Below are 13,655 nucleotides of genomic sequence, written 5' to 3' on the forward strand. Positions count from 1 at the left end.
ATTCTTTCTTCAACAATTCCTCCAAGTTTGTTATAAGAACTAAATGAAACACATGCAGCACACGCTTAAGCACGGTATTTGGCACTTTGTGAACGTGCAAAAAGAGGAAAGTGACTGCTTTTATATTATTAACACAACAAAACCACGTTTCTGGAAGGAAATTTATGAAACAAATGTTTAAAATCAGACACTTGATTGGCTTTTTCTTAAAAAAAAAAAAAGACTGATTTGGCTTTATCAGATTTTACATTTACTAAAAACTAAGAAAACTGACATTCTTAAATACTTTTAATTTCTAAACTCTAATAATACTTCTAAATACTAATTCTTATAGTACTTTCCCCTTAAACTGTTGTGAAAGTGAAGTCGCTCAGTTGTGTCCGACTCTTTGTGACCCCAAGGACTGTAGCCTACCAGGCTCCTCTGTCCATGGGATTTTCCAGGCACGAGTACTGGAGTAGGTTGCCATTTCCTTCTCCACTATGTGAAGTCAGGGAGGCTGATATTAGCCCCTTGATAAAGATAAGAAAGATAATGCTCAGGGAAGTTAAGTGACTAACGAATGATAACCGAAGCTAAGATCTGAGTCTTTTTACTGTTTAATCACAGCACTTTTCCAATACGAAAACACATAGCTATTATTTTATCTAAGGTAAATAAACTTAAAAAAAAAGTACTAAAATAAATACAAAACAAAGCATATTCGGGGAAATATTTTTTGTAAGCCATCTTTAGATAAAGAAGTTTCAAATACCTCAAAATTAGAGCTACCAGTTTAAAAAAAAGTTTAAAAGTTGATGAATATTTAATTGACCAGGGAAAACGTGTGGTTCTGAGCATTAAATAATGCACAATCACTAAATACAGTCAACACTCAATAGTAGTAGTTATGTATTTAGTGAAAAATGTCATCAAAGTACATAGATAATAACCATCTTTGTGAAATATATACATATATGTATTTATTTGTACACACAGACACACACACAGAGCAAGAGAACATAAGATCTTAACTAGAGATTCATGGATTCACTAAGGGCCCATGATCTTCTTGGAACTGTACACAGAAAGATGTCTGCATGTATAGATGGTAGCTTCTTCATACTTATGCAAAACATATGGGTATTTATTCTTTTCCACATTAAACATTTTTTTTTCCTTTAAAAAGCACCACAATAGGGCTTGAGGCTTCCCAGGTGGCTCAGTGGTAAAGAACCCACCTGCCAATGCGGAAGACCTGGGTTTGATCCCTGGGTAGGGAAGATCCCCTGGAGGAGGACATGGCAACCCACTCCAGGATTCTTGCCTGGGAAATTCCATGGACAGAAGAGCATGGCAGGCTACATTCTACGGGGTAGAGAGTCGGATGCAACTAAGCATGCACACACATACAGGGCTTCAGTTTCTCCTGGTTTGGACCCCGAAAGTCATGCAGAGTAGGCCTTTTTCTTTCCCCTTGAAAAACCTTTCAAAAACTGAAGACGGCAGTCACATTCCTTTCCTAAGGTTCTCTTCTATAAGCTAAACATCCCTTGTCCCTCTAAGTGCCTCTTAAAATATAATGAATATCCTTGCTCTGCTCAACAATCTCCACTTTCCATATTCCCTTAAGACTGGTTCAAAGAGTTGCATACAATATGACAGGTATGGGAATTATAACTTGAGCATAACTTTACTATCTTTACCTTCCTTATCTTGGCACAAATAAGACTAAACCGGGTATTGGGACAGTGAAGCCATACTACTGATTTTGTTTACACTAATGAAAACTTAATAATCAACTTATTAGATGTGAGGAACTTTATTATGTAAGAGAGGAACACAATTACAAGTAAAACATTGTCCTTTACCTCATTAAGCTTACAGTCTTTATGAAAATGACATATGTACTTAATTAAGACCACACAGCTAGTGCTACATGAAAGCAACCAATGAAACATTTAATTCTGAGTGTGCTGGGCAAAAGAAGAATCACAGAGGGCAGGGCCCCATGAAAGAACTCTACAGGTTGATAAAGCAAACAGGTGCACCAAGCTCTCGTGGGACCTCACACGATCTCAGTGAGTGCTCACCATCCTGACATGCCTTGGGTGCACTGTACTGGCCAACTGTTGTTAATGGCACTGTAAAGTGAAGTCGGTCAGTTGTATCTGACTCTTTGTGACCCCATGGACTGTAGCCTACTGGGCTCCTCTGTCCACGGGATTTTCCAGGCAAGAATACTGGAGTGGGTTGCCACTTCCTTCTCCAGGATATCTTCCCGACCCAGGGACTGAACCCAGGTCTCCCTCATTGTAGGCAGATGCTTTACCGTCTGAGCCACCAGGGAAAGTGAAAGTGAAGTTGCTTAGTCGTGTCCAACTCTTTGCGACCCCGTGGACTGTAGCCCACCAGGCTCTTCCGTCCATGGGATTCTCCAGGCAAGAATACTGGAGTGGGTTGCCATTTCCTTCTCCAGGGGATCTTCCCGACCCAGGGATCAAACCCAGGTCTCCTGCACTGCAGGCAGACGCTTTAACATCTGAGCCATCCGAGGTTACTCTAAATGTGAGGACGCAGAGGTCAATGTCAGTTCAAACATCAATCCATTACATAAACAACCCCTTTGAATGTTCTTTGTAGGTATATGTACATGTGAAGGGGAAACAATTTTTAAAAAGACATTCTAATGATTTCCAGCTGAATAGATACAAATAATCCACTGAATATTCTAATATAAGAGGACAAAATGATCAATCTAAGAATCTTCTGGGTCTGATAACACAATAAATGGCATAAAGCCTTGTGCCAAGACAGCCAGGTAAGGCCACTGAAACAATTAACCACATCAAAGGGAACAGTTCAAACATAAACCTGCTCCATTCTACTTTCCCAAAGACAAGTAATCATAAGACACCAGGCAGCTAGGATTGATCTAACCGAAGTATCATTCAACATACTTGTTGATTTCTCTCTCATAGGAATGAGATGAAGAGGAAAAAAAATGGGAAGGTTTTACAACAAGTTTTTTGTCCATTTGCTGCACCCCAGTAAACCAGCTTCTTTAAAAGCCCAGCCACCAAGAGCACTTAGTTTGATGGAGATCACATGGTTCAGACAGGAGCATGCCTTCAAGCAAGTGACACTCATAATCCAGGGACCATCTGCATGAACAAAGGTGTGAAGGCAAGAAATTAAATAGTGTATTTGGAGAACATGTGCAACAGGATGTTGAAAACATCTCAATTGCAATTTGGGTAGAGGTTCCAAACAACAGATACTACCGTTTCAAAGTGAGGTGCAAGGCAACCTATGCAAGGAGGTAAAGAGTTAAATATCAGAAAAGGATTCCTGTGGAGAGAAATCAGTGTGTTTTGAGTTCCAATCCCTTTTCCACTCCCTTCTATTCCCCTGTAAGGGAAAGGAGATGAGGCAAGTCTGCCCTTTGTTTTAGGTCTATGTAACATGTGTCACACTTGAAACAAATCTAAAGGATACAAGTCTGATTTAAACTCTGGCCAAGACTACCAAGTATGCTTACCATCTCCCAACAGTGAATAAAAGCAATACCTGGAGTGGCAAGGATCCTCTGGAGCCCCAACCCTGGGTGCACGCCCTGTTCTGCTGTGTGTCACTGTGGGACCTTAGGCAAGTCACCAGACTGCACCTTCATTTCTTCAGCAGTGAAACAGAGTAAGACAACCTACCTCAGCATTCTGAGGATTAACTGGCCTGATACATGTGAAGTGCTTTTAACAGTACTCAGCATGAAATAAACGCTACAGAACAACAGTCCTGGTGCTGCTGCTGCTGCTATTAGAGACCTTTCTTCTTACTCCATCCTGTGCCTCTCCCAGTCCTGGATGGGCCAGAAACCAGTCACCAAACAAGGAAGAATAAAAAGGCAGAGGGGAGAAACAGAAATAAAAAGAAAGCCAAACAAATCTCTTTCCACTGCAGACCTGTAGTAGGCCTGAGGTGGGCAAATAAGAAAACCTTTAACTCTGAATTAAGTTTATTTGTTTCTATTCCCGAAAAGTGACCAGAAAAGTTATGAAGACTTGCCCTTCAAGGAACTGGAGGGAGTACTAACCCTACAGAACAAATTTATATGTATGGTAGAAGACAAAAATAAAATAAATTCCAAGTATCTTCTGCAAATCATGTTTGTACAACGTTACACACATGTGGTACACAGCATAATAAAGATGGAGGTATGGGATGGGAGGAAGATGAAGATTAGACTGGGAAATGCCAGATATAATTTTGTTCCCCTCCTATATTCTCATTAAAACCAATCAAGGACAGAAAAGAAAGTTTCTGATGTTTCTGAATTTAAGATGCCTCCAACAGGAATATCCAGGTGGAATTTACATATGAAAATGTCTGTACTGTGTTTAGTAGCAGATGCAACACTAGGACCTTTAGATACAACCCAGCAAATCCCACCCGCCAAAGAGAATAGAAAACATGTCCATACAGAAACGTATAGAGCATAGCAGTATTATTCATAATATTCAAAAAGTGAAAACAATCCAAATATCCATCATGATAAATGTACAAATAAAACGTGGTATATTTATACAATGGAATATTATTTCACAACAAAGAAATTAAGTACTGATATATGCTACAACATGGATAAAATCTGAAAACATGCTAAGTGAAAAGGCCAGTTACAAAGGGCCACATATTGTATGATTCCATTTATAGGCAATGTTCCAAACAGGCAAATCTAGACAAAGTAAATGAGTGGTTGCCTAGGGTTGAGGGGGCGGTGGGGGAAATTTGGGGTTAACAGCTAAGGGATTCAGGGTTTTTTTTTTTTTAGCTAACAGAAAATGTTAGTCTAAATTGACTGTGGTGACTGATACACAAATCAGCGAATACACTAAGAGCCACTGAACTGTACACTTGGGTGAATATGTAGGGTATGCTGCTACTGCTGCTGCTGCTAAGTCGCTTCAGTCCTGTCTGACTCTGTGCGACCCCATAGACGGCAGCCCACCAGGCTCCGCCGTCCCTGGGATTCTCCAGGCAAGAACACTGGAGTGGGTTGCCATTTCCTTCTCCAATGCCTGAAAGTGAAAAGTGAAAGTGAAGTCGTGTCCAACTCTCAGCGAGCCCATGGACTGCAGCCTACCAGGCTCCTCCGTCCATGGGATTTTCCAGGCAAGAGTACTGGAGTGGGGTGCCATTGCCTCTATACTAATTTTAAAATCTATACCTAGAGATTTAAGAAGTTCAACACACCTAAACAAGATAAATTCAAAAAGTCCATGCTCAGATACAAACTGCTGGAAACAAAAAGACAAAGGGAAAAATCTTAAAAGCATCAAGAAGGGAATGACTCCCTACTTATAATAAGGGGAAACAATTCAAATAATGGAGTACTTCTCATCAGAAACCATGAGGTAAGAAGGAAGTGACATAACACTTTCTAAGTACCCAAAGAAAGAACAGCCAACCAAGAACACTACAGCCAACAAAAATACCCTTCAGGAAGAAAGAGAAAATCAACGCATTCTCATGTGAATGAAAACTACAGAATCAGCTGTCGTCAGCAGATTCACCCACAAAGAATAAGTTCGGATTGCTCTTGAAATGAAAGGAAGAATAATGAAAAGTAAAAACATATAACTGAGTCTTTGAACTGTGCAAGCCCACTCATACGTGGGTTTTTCCAACAGTGAATACTACAATGCTACCTGGTCTGCGGTTGGCTGAATCTGAAGATGCGGAACCCTGGATACAGAGGTACTGTCAGATTCGAAGGGCTGACTATAACTTATACACAGTTTATCTACTCCTAACTGCTGCCGTGTTCAAGGGTCAACTGTACAGGTTCTAGTCTTCCCTCTTCCTCTGACTTTTCTAAATTATGTTTCACATAATTGAAACAAAAACTATCCTAATGCTGATGTGATTCTCAAAGTATGTAAAGTAAATATTTAAGACAATTATAAACAGGGGAGTATAACTTCAAAAAGAGGTAAGCCTTCACTCAGACTGATATCGTATTGACATCAATGGATTGTGATAAGTTATTTATGTATATATAATACCTAGAGCAGATTCAAAATAATATTTAAAAAGACATGCCCTCAAAACACCAAGGACAGATCAAACTGAAATTTTAAAAAAGGTACAATAAGCCACAGGAAGGCAGGAAAATAACAGAAACAAAGAACAGAGGGAACAAATAAACACAAAAATAAAATGGTCTACTTAAGTCTCAACATATCAATTTCCTTGAATGTACACAGTCCAAATAAAACCAACTAGAAGACAAAGATTGGTAGGATGCATATTTTAAAAACATGAGCCAACATGAGCCAACTATATGCTATCTATAACGCACTCATTTCGAAATAATGATATAAGGAGGTTTAAAGTATTATAAAAGGATGAAAAAAAATACAGAATTATACTGTCCAATGAAGGAACTGCCAGTCACATGTGGTAATTTTAATTTAAATCAATTAAACTAAATTAAATTGAAAATTCACCTCCTCAATCTCACTAGACACATTTAAAGTAATATGTGAAAAAGCACTTGTACTGAATTAGTAATGTGCACATATCACTTCATTTTAAAAAAGTTCTCCAAAACTCTATTATAAATGAAAATGCCCACATTCTCAGTTATTTAACTAATAGTGGTTAATAAAGGTTTTTTTATATTGTGGCAAAATATAACAAAACTTGTCATTTTAAAGTGTACAGTACAGGGCTTTAAGGACATTCACACTGTTGTGCAACCATCACCAGTATGTCCAGAACTTTTCTTCATTCTGAAATGACACTCAGTATCCATCGAACAGTAACTCCTCATTCCTCATCCTCCACTCTCTACCAGACTCTGGCAGCCAACCTTCTAATTCTCTATGAATTTTCCTACTCTAGGTACATCATGTAAGTGGAAGCATCAAATAGTTGTCGTTTTGCAACTGGCTTATTTCATTTAGCACAAAGTCTTCATCCACTCTGTAGCATGTACCAGAATTTCCCTCCTTTTTAAAGACTGTATAATATCCCATTGACACCTGTTGATGAAGATTTGTGTCATTTTTTAATCCTCTACTTAACTAATGAAAGCAGGATTTATTTACAAATTCAAACAATCTTCAGGTAGAGATCAATCTTAGAGGTCATCTAGTTCCATAGCCTTCTAATACTTAAATCACTTGATACAAATTATCACAATTATAAAATTCTGTTGAGTGGCTACCACTTTAAGCTGTTCACATTTCTCTTTTCCAAGTTGGAAACTACCACCAGTATTTTAATTTAGCCATGGCACATATGACAGAGGATATTCACATGTATGATACACCTCCATGGGCAAGGGCAGATTTAAAAAAAACTGTGCTCAATATATGTTAACATAAAATTTGCCATTCTAATCACTTTTAATTGTCAGTTCAGTGGCATAAAGTACATTCACACTGCTGTGGAGATAGCACCATTATCTATTTCTAAAATTCTGTCATTGACAAGGATAGACTTTGACAACATTCAAAAGAACTGCAGAGAACAAAAGCATCACAGACTTTAGTTTGGCATGATAGTCCCAAAAGAATCTTACAAAGTGTGTAAGAAATAAGCTCATCATTTAAATATATCAAGAGACTTAACTTTATATAAAGAAAATATGTTCAATTTCATTTTTAAAAACTGAGCTTTATTTAATAAGAAGGAATCTTGATTTTATTTTTCTGATTCTCTACTCCACAGGCAATATTAAAAAGGCAGCACAGAGCTAGGTAAAATTTACAGGATTACACTGTATGTTACTACAGATTTCCCAAGGAATCATTCTTGCTTACAGGCAGTATGGACATGCAACTGACACCTAGCTGACTCACCCTTCTCATTAGAAATTTATTCATGGATAGAACAGAAAAGAAGGAACTGTGACAATCACAAACACGTAAGTAATTCACAACTGCCACAACTGTTAGACGTACTGTACATTAGTAATGGTTCTATACAATAGCTCTAGCTTTAACTCACAACTGATTAAGAGCAATCACAAAACCTCTGGTAAACAGATAACCAGTGCAAGTTCTATGCACGAAGCAGGGCACTCAAAGCCAGTCTCCAGGACAATCAGAGGGATAGGGTGGGGAGGGAGGTGGGTTCAGGATGGGGGGACACACGCACATGCGTGGCTGATTCATGCTGATGAATGGCAAAAGCCACCATACATTTACATAATTACTGTAAAGTAAGTAGCCTCCAATTAAAAACAAAAACAAAAACTTCTGGTAAGACCCAGTCCTTTGAAGACTCCTGACTCAAACTGGTCAAGAACAGGAACTCCTATAGTAACTCTGGCCATCACCTGTATTTGAAGATACAGACAACTATGGAAAAACACTGTTCTTTTATACAGTCAATACTACATTCAGTGTCTCCAGAGGAACCATATGCCAGACTGTGAGGTATCTCTGGAACTGACAGTTTTCATTCTCTTACTCTACAGATACTACTTTTCATGGCTTGATCATTATCCTAGAACTTAAAGAGATATGGGAGAATAGATCGACAAGAGGCAAAGTTTTCCCCCTCAATGGGGAAAAAATTCTCAGAAAATAGAATGAAGGAACTTGAATTTTAAAGCTGAAAGATTATGGTTTAAAAAGTTTAGTTCAACAAACATTATCAGGTGCTAAATATAACTACTAGGCTAAAAAGCCCAGAAAGGTTAACCAGTCACAACTCAATGGAAGACAGGAGTGGAGCCTCAGATTACTTCATTCTTGGAGTCTACTGTTTTGTACAAAAATCACAGTTAAAAATAGGACCTGCAACCAGTACTCCTAAATTACAACAAGTACTCTTTCCATTGATTTCATAATAGTATAAGAATAACTGTTTCCATATAGGAACAATTGGAAACAGCTTGGGATAGGAAAAGGTTAGGACTCATTAAATACCTTTTTATATTGTCAAAGATTTAGTTAGGCAAATTGTGTAACAAAATGATGTTTGAAATAAAGAAACTACTGTTGGACCAGAATTTTAAAAGCTGAGTTTAGTCTTTGCTGCAAAATAATCTAAAGAGGAAAAGGTGACTGTGAAAATACCAAACATTTAGTCTATTATGATTATCTGACTGCCTTGTAAAACTATGTTTATAGTTACAACTCTTCAATCTGTATAGAAATATACAGTAAACTCTTATAAAAAACACCTCTTAATTTGAATTTTCTTAGAAACAACTATCTCACATCTACCCAATGAGCAATATATATCATACATCATAACTCCTCAATTGCTATTAAGGTTTTAAATTCTAGATATATGTAATAGATAGATACTCCTGGTATCCATGTCCCTTTGAATGATAAACTACTATAAGGATAAATACATTAAGTCTTTTGACACAGCATAATGCATTAATTAAAAGTAAAGTCTTTTCACACTGCCCAAGTCCAATAACAGACTTCTCCACCTCATGTATAACTAAGCATTCTTTATTTTACTATACCCAATTCAGTATCAATTAATAAATTAATGTTGCCTAGAAATAGTTTATATAGTAGGAAGAGCATTGCTTTGTACTTCAGACAAATCTGGATATTTGTGGTTGCTACTGTTTTATAATGTTTATTATTCAAGAATAGTTAATTTACAATACTTTATTAGTTTCAAGGGTAGAGCACCGCGATTCAGGGTTTGTGGGTTTTTTTTTTTTTTTGCAGATTATATTCCATTGTATGTTATTACAAGGTTTTGGGCACAATTCCTTGCTATACATACAGCAAATCCTTGTTGCTTATCTGTTTTATGTATAGTAGTTTTTATCTGTTACAATCTCAAATTTCTAATTTGTCCCTCCATCCCTCTCCTTTGGTAACCATAAGCTTGTTCTCTATGTCTGTGAGTCTGCTTCAGTGTCCTCTTTTTTTTTTTTTTTCGCTGTGTTAAATGGCTTGTGGGATCTCAGTTCCCTGACCAAGGGTCCAGGAACTGAATCTATGCCTCCTACAGTAAGAAGCTCAGAATCCTAACCGCTGGACCTCCAGGGAATTTTTTTTAAATTAAAAACCTGCTTTATTTTTACACAATTTTAAAGGTCACTTTCAAGTTATTACAAAATATTGGCTATATACCCCACGTTGTATAATACATACTTGAGTCTGTCTTATAGCTCACAGCTTGTACCTCTGACTCATCACACCTTTATATCGCCCACCCCAACTGGTAATCACTAATATGTTCTCTGGATCTGTGAGTCTGCTTCTTCTATGTTACAGTCATTAGTTTTTTAAGATTCCACATATAAGCAGTATCATATAGTATTTATTTTCCTCTACAAACTTGGATCTTAATCATGTCTGTATCACTGAACTTACTGGATGCCCTTAAACTAGTTAAATGTGGTGGGAGTCAAGCAAGATAAAACAAGTACATGGGAAGTGCCCAGTGCCTAGCACATAGCATACACAGAAGAATGCCATACAGTGCTGAGTGATGAATCTTTGTTGACAGTGCTCTATCACCACTGGCTCAATTCATCTCAAATCTCTAAGCCCAGCACCTTCCTGAACTCCAATTCTGGGCCGCTTATGCTGAGCTAGTGCACGTGTGCTCCGTCACATCAGTTCAGTTCAGTCCAGTGGCTCAGTCGTGTCTGACTCTGCGACCCCATGAATCACAGCACACCAAGCCTCCTTGTCCATCACGAACTCCCGGAGTTCACTCTGATTCATGTCCATCGAGTCCGTGATGCCATCCAGCCATTTCATCCTCTGTCGTCCCCTTCACCTCCTGCCCCCAATCCCTCCCAGCATCAGAGTCTTTTCCAGTGAGTCAACTCTTCACATGAGGTGGCCAAAGTAATGGAGTATCAGCTTTAGCATCGTGTCCAACTCTTTGTGACCCCATGGATTGTATGCAGCCCACCAGGCTCCTCTGCATGATCAGCGAGAATGCTAGACAATTCCATCTGGATATGTCTGCTATCTTTCAAATTCACTGCCTGAAACTGAACTCCAAATTCTTCTCAACTGACACTCCACTATAGGATTTCTAACTGCTAATGATAGACACTTTGAATTAACCATCCACCCAGAGCTTTAAATCTAGTACTTATTTTTGATTCACCATCTCCTCTAAAAATCTCTAAATTTTTCCTTTGCTACTCTCCCCTTCATAGGCAAATTCAGAAAAATTATAAATGTTTTTAAATGCCTTAACATTTAATAAATCAGGAGATGGTTAGAAATTTTTAGACAAGAACCTAATAATAGAAAAGGCTCAACAAGGTGAACGGGCTGCTTTTCTGAGCCAGGCCAGAGACATGGTTTGTGTATTCAAATCTGCACATCAAAGAGCAGTAAAATCCATTTGTCACATAAGATAATCATAAGTTCCAACTGCAACATAGACATAATAGGTCTATTTAGGTAAAAGATAACCAAGAAAACATTAAAATGTTTATCTGGCTAAAAGGAATAGAGTTTGCTTCAGAGCTTCAGGGGTTAGGGTGATTTAAAAAAAAAAAAGGCACACAAAAATTCAGTTAGGTGTTTTCATCTCTGGACTTAAGGCTTAGAATTGTGGCGGGTCACCTCGGAACCATAACGAGAGTTAACTTAAGGATGGCAAAGCAAAAAGTTGACAACTGAGGCTCTTGATGATGTCACTGAATTGCAGAGTAACTAACTCTGAAGCTGCCTTACTCTAGAATGTGTTTTGCTTTGAAATAGTGTTTTAACTCACTCCATTGAAAGTTTTCTGATCCACAAAATAAATATCCACATAAAGACCTCCCATAGGTACTTCAACAGGTCCAAAAGAATTAATCATCACTTCTCCAAATGTACTCTTCATTTTCAAATCCTCTGGCCCAAGATAAAGATACCATCATTCCAAAAAGCAAAAAACCTGGGAGTCATCTTTGACTTCTACAGTAGTCTAAAAAAAAAATCACTCCCTCAGATATATCCATGTATTAATCCCTGGAATTTGCAAACAGTTTTTATGGAGGACTTTGCAGGCGGGATGAAGTATCCCAACATAAGGGAGACATCTCTGGATATCCAAGTGGCCCCTAGGTACAATCTTTAGCATCTTTAAAAAAAATCACTCCCTCAGATATATCCATGTATTAATCCCTGGAATTTGCAAACAGTTTTTATGGAGGACTTTGCAGGCGGGATGAAGTATCCCAACATAAGGGAGACATCTCTGGATATCCAAGTGGCCCCTAGGTACAATCTTTAGCATCTTTCTAAGACAGAAGTTAGAAGATATGACACCGGTATCAGAGAAGGTGATGGGGAAGACAGGCATAAATTGGAGTGATGAGGCTGCAAGTCACAGAATGCATACAGCCACCAGAAACTACAAGAGCCAAGGAATGGATTTCCCACCTTGACCAGAGTCTTTGGAGAAAGACGGTACCTGTCAACATCTTGATTTCAACCCAATTATACCAATTATGAATTTCTAGACTCCAGAATTGTGAAAGGATTAGTTTGCTGTTTAAAGCCATCCAGGTTGTGATAATTTATTATAAGAGCCGCAGGAAACTAATACAACTTCTGTTCTTCACTTTTCCTCCAAACACAGACTTGGTCACTAAGACTTATATCTAATCAATCCTTTCTGTTTTGGCCACTGCCCTGGGCTACTTAACATCCTGATTGTTCTCCCTGTCTTTAGTCTCAGGATGTTGAGTTAATCCTTCACCACTGTTCAAATTGTTTAAAATCCAATCATTTTAGTCCAGCAATTACCTCATGCTTTAACTATCACCCAGAACCACTCTTAACAGCACTGAATTCTTCTCAGCACTTGCATTTTTGTCATTTGATATCAACTGATTTCAATATATAAAATACTTGAGATAAGGCAGACTTTTATTAGTTTATTTTTAATTGAAAGATAACTGCTTTACAATAATGTGTTGTTTCAGCCATATGCCAACATGAATCAGTCATAGGTATACACATGTCCTCTCCCTCTTGAACCTCCCACTTCCCTCCCACCCCTTTAGGCTGTCACAGAGCACCAGGTTTGGGATCCCTGCATCGTACGGCAAATTCTCACTAGCTATCTATTTTACATGAGGTAATGTATATGTTTCAACGCTATTCTTTCAAATCACCCTACCCTCTCTTTCTGCCACTGTGTCTGTAAGTCTGTTTTCTATGTTGGCATATCCACTGCTCCCCTGCAAATAGGTTCATCAGTACCATCTTTCTAGATTCCATATATATGTTAATATGTGATATTTTTCTCTTCCTGACTTACTTTACTCTGTGTAATAGGTTCTAGGTTCATCCAACTCATAAGAACTGACTCAAATGCAATCCTTTTTATGGCTGAGTAATATTGCATTGTACATATGTACCACAGCTTTTTTATCCATTCATCTGCTGATGGACATCTAGGTTGCTTCCATTTCCTAGCTATTGTAAATGGTGCTGCAATGAACAGCGAGGTATGTGTGTCTTTTTCGATTATGATTTCCTCAGTGTATATGCTCAGAAATGCGACTGTTGGGTCATATTCCTAGTTTCTTAAGGAATCTCCATACTGTTTTTCATAGTGGTTGTATCAATTTACATTCCCACCAACAGCGCAAGAGGATTCCCACCCTCTCCAGCATTTATTGTTGTAGACTTTTCGATGATGGCCATTCTGACTGGTGTAAGGTG

The 13,655-nt window shown here is 38.2% G+C and overlaps 1 protein-coding gene across 5 annotated transcripts in view; it reads right to left on the minus strand.

The window, feature by feature from the left end:
• Positions 1-13,655, minus strand: part of ZBTB44 (zinc finger and BTB domain containing 44) — a 52,944-nt gene that overhangs the window by 23,570 nt on the left and 15,719 nt on the right. The window lies entirely within an intron of this gene.

The sequence above is a fragment of the Budorcas taxicolor genome, chromosome 25 (assembly GCF_023091745.1).
Source record: "Budorcas taxicolor isolate Tak-1 chromosome 25, Takin1.1, whole genome shotgun sequence".
Taxonomy (NCBI): domain Eukaryota; kingdom Metazoa; phylum Chordata; class Mammalia; order Artiodactyla; family Bovidae; genus Budorcas; species Budorcas taxicolor.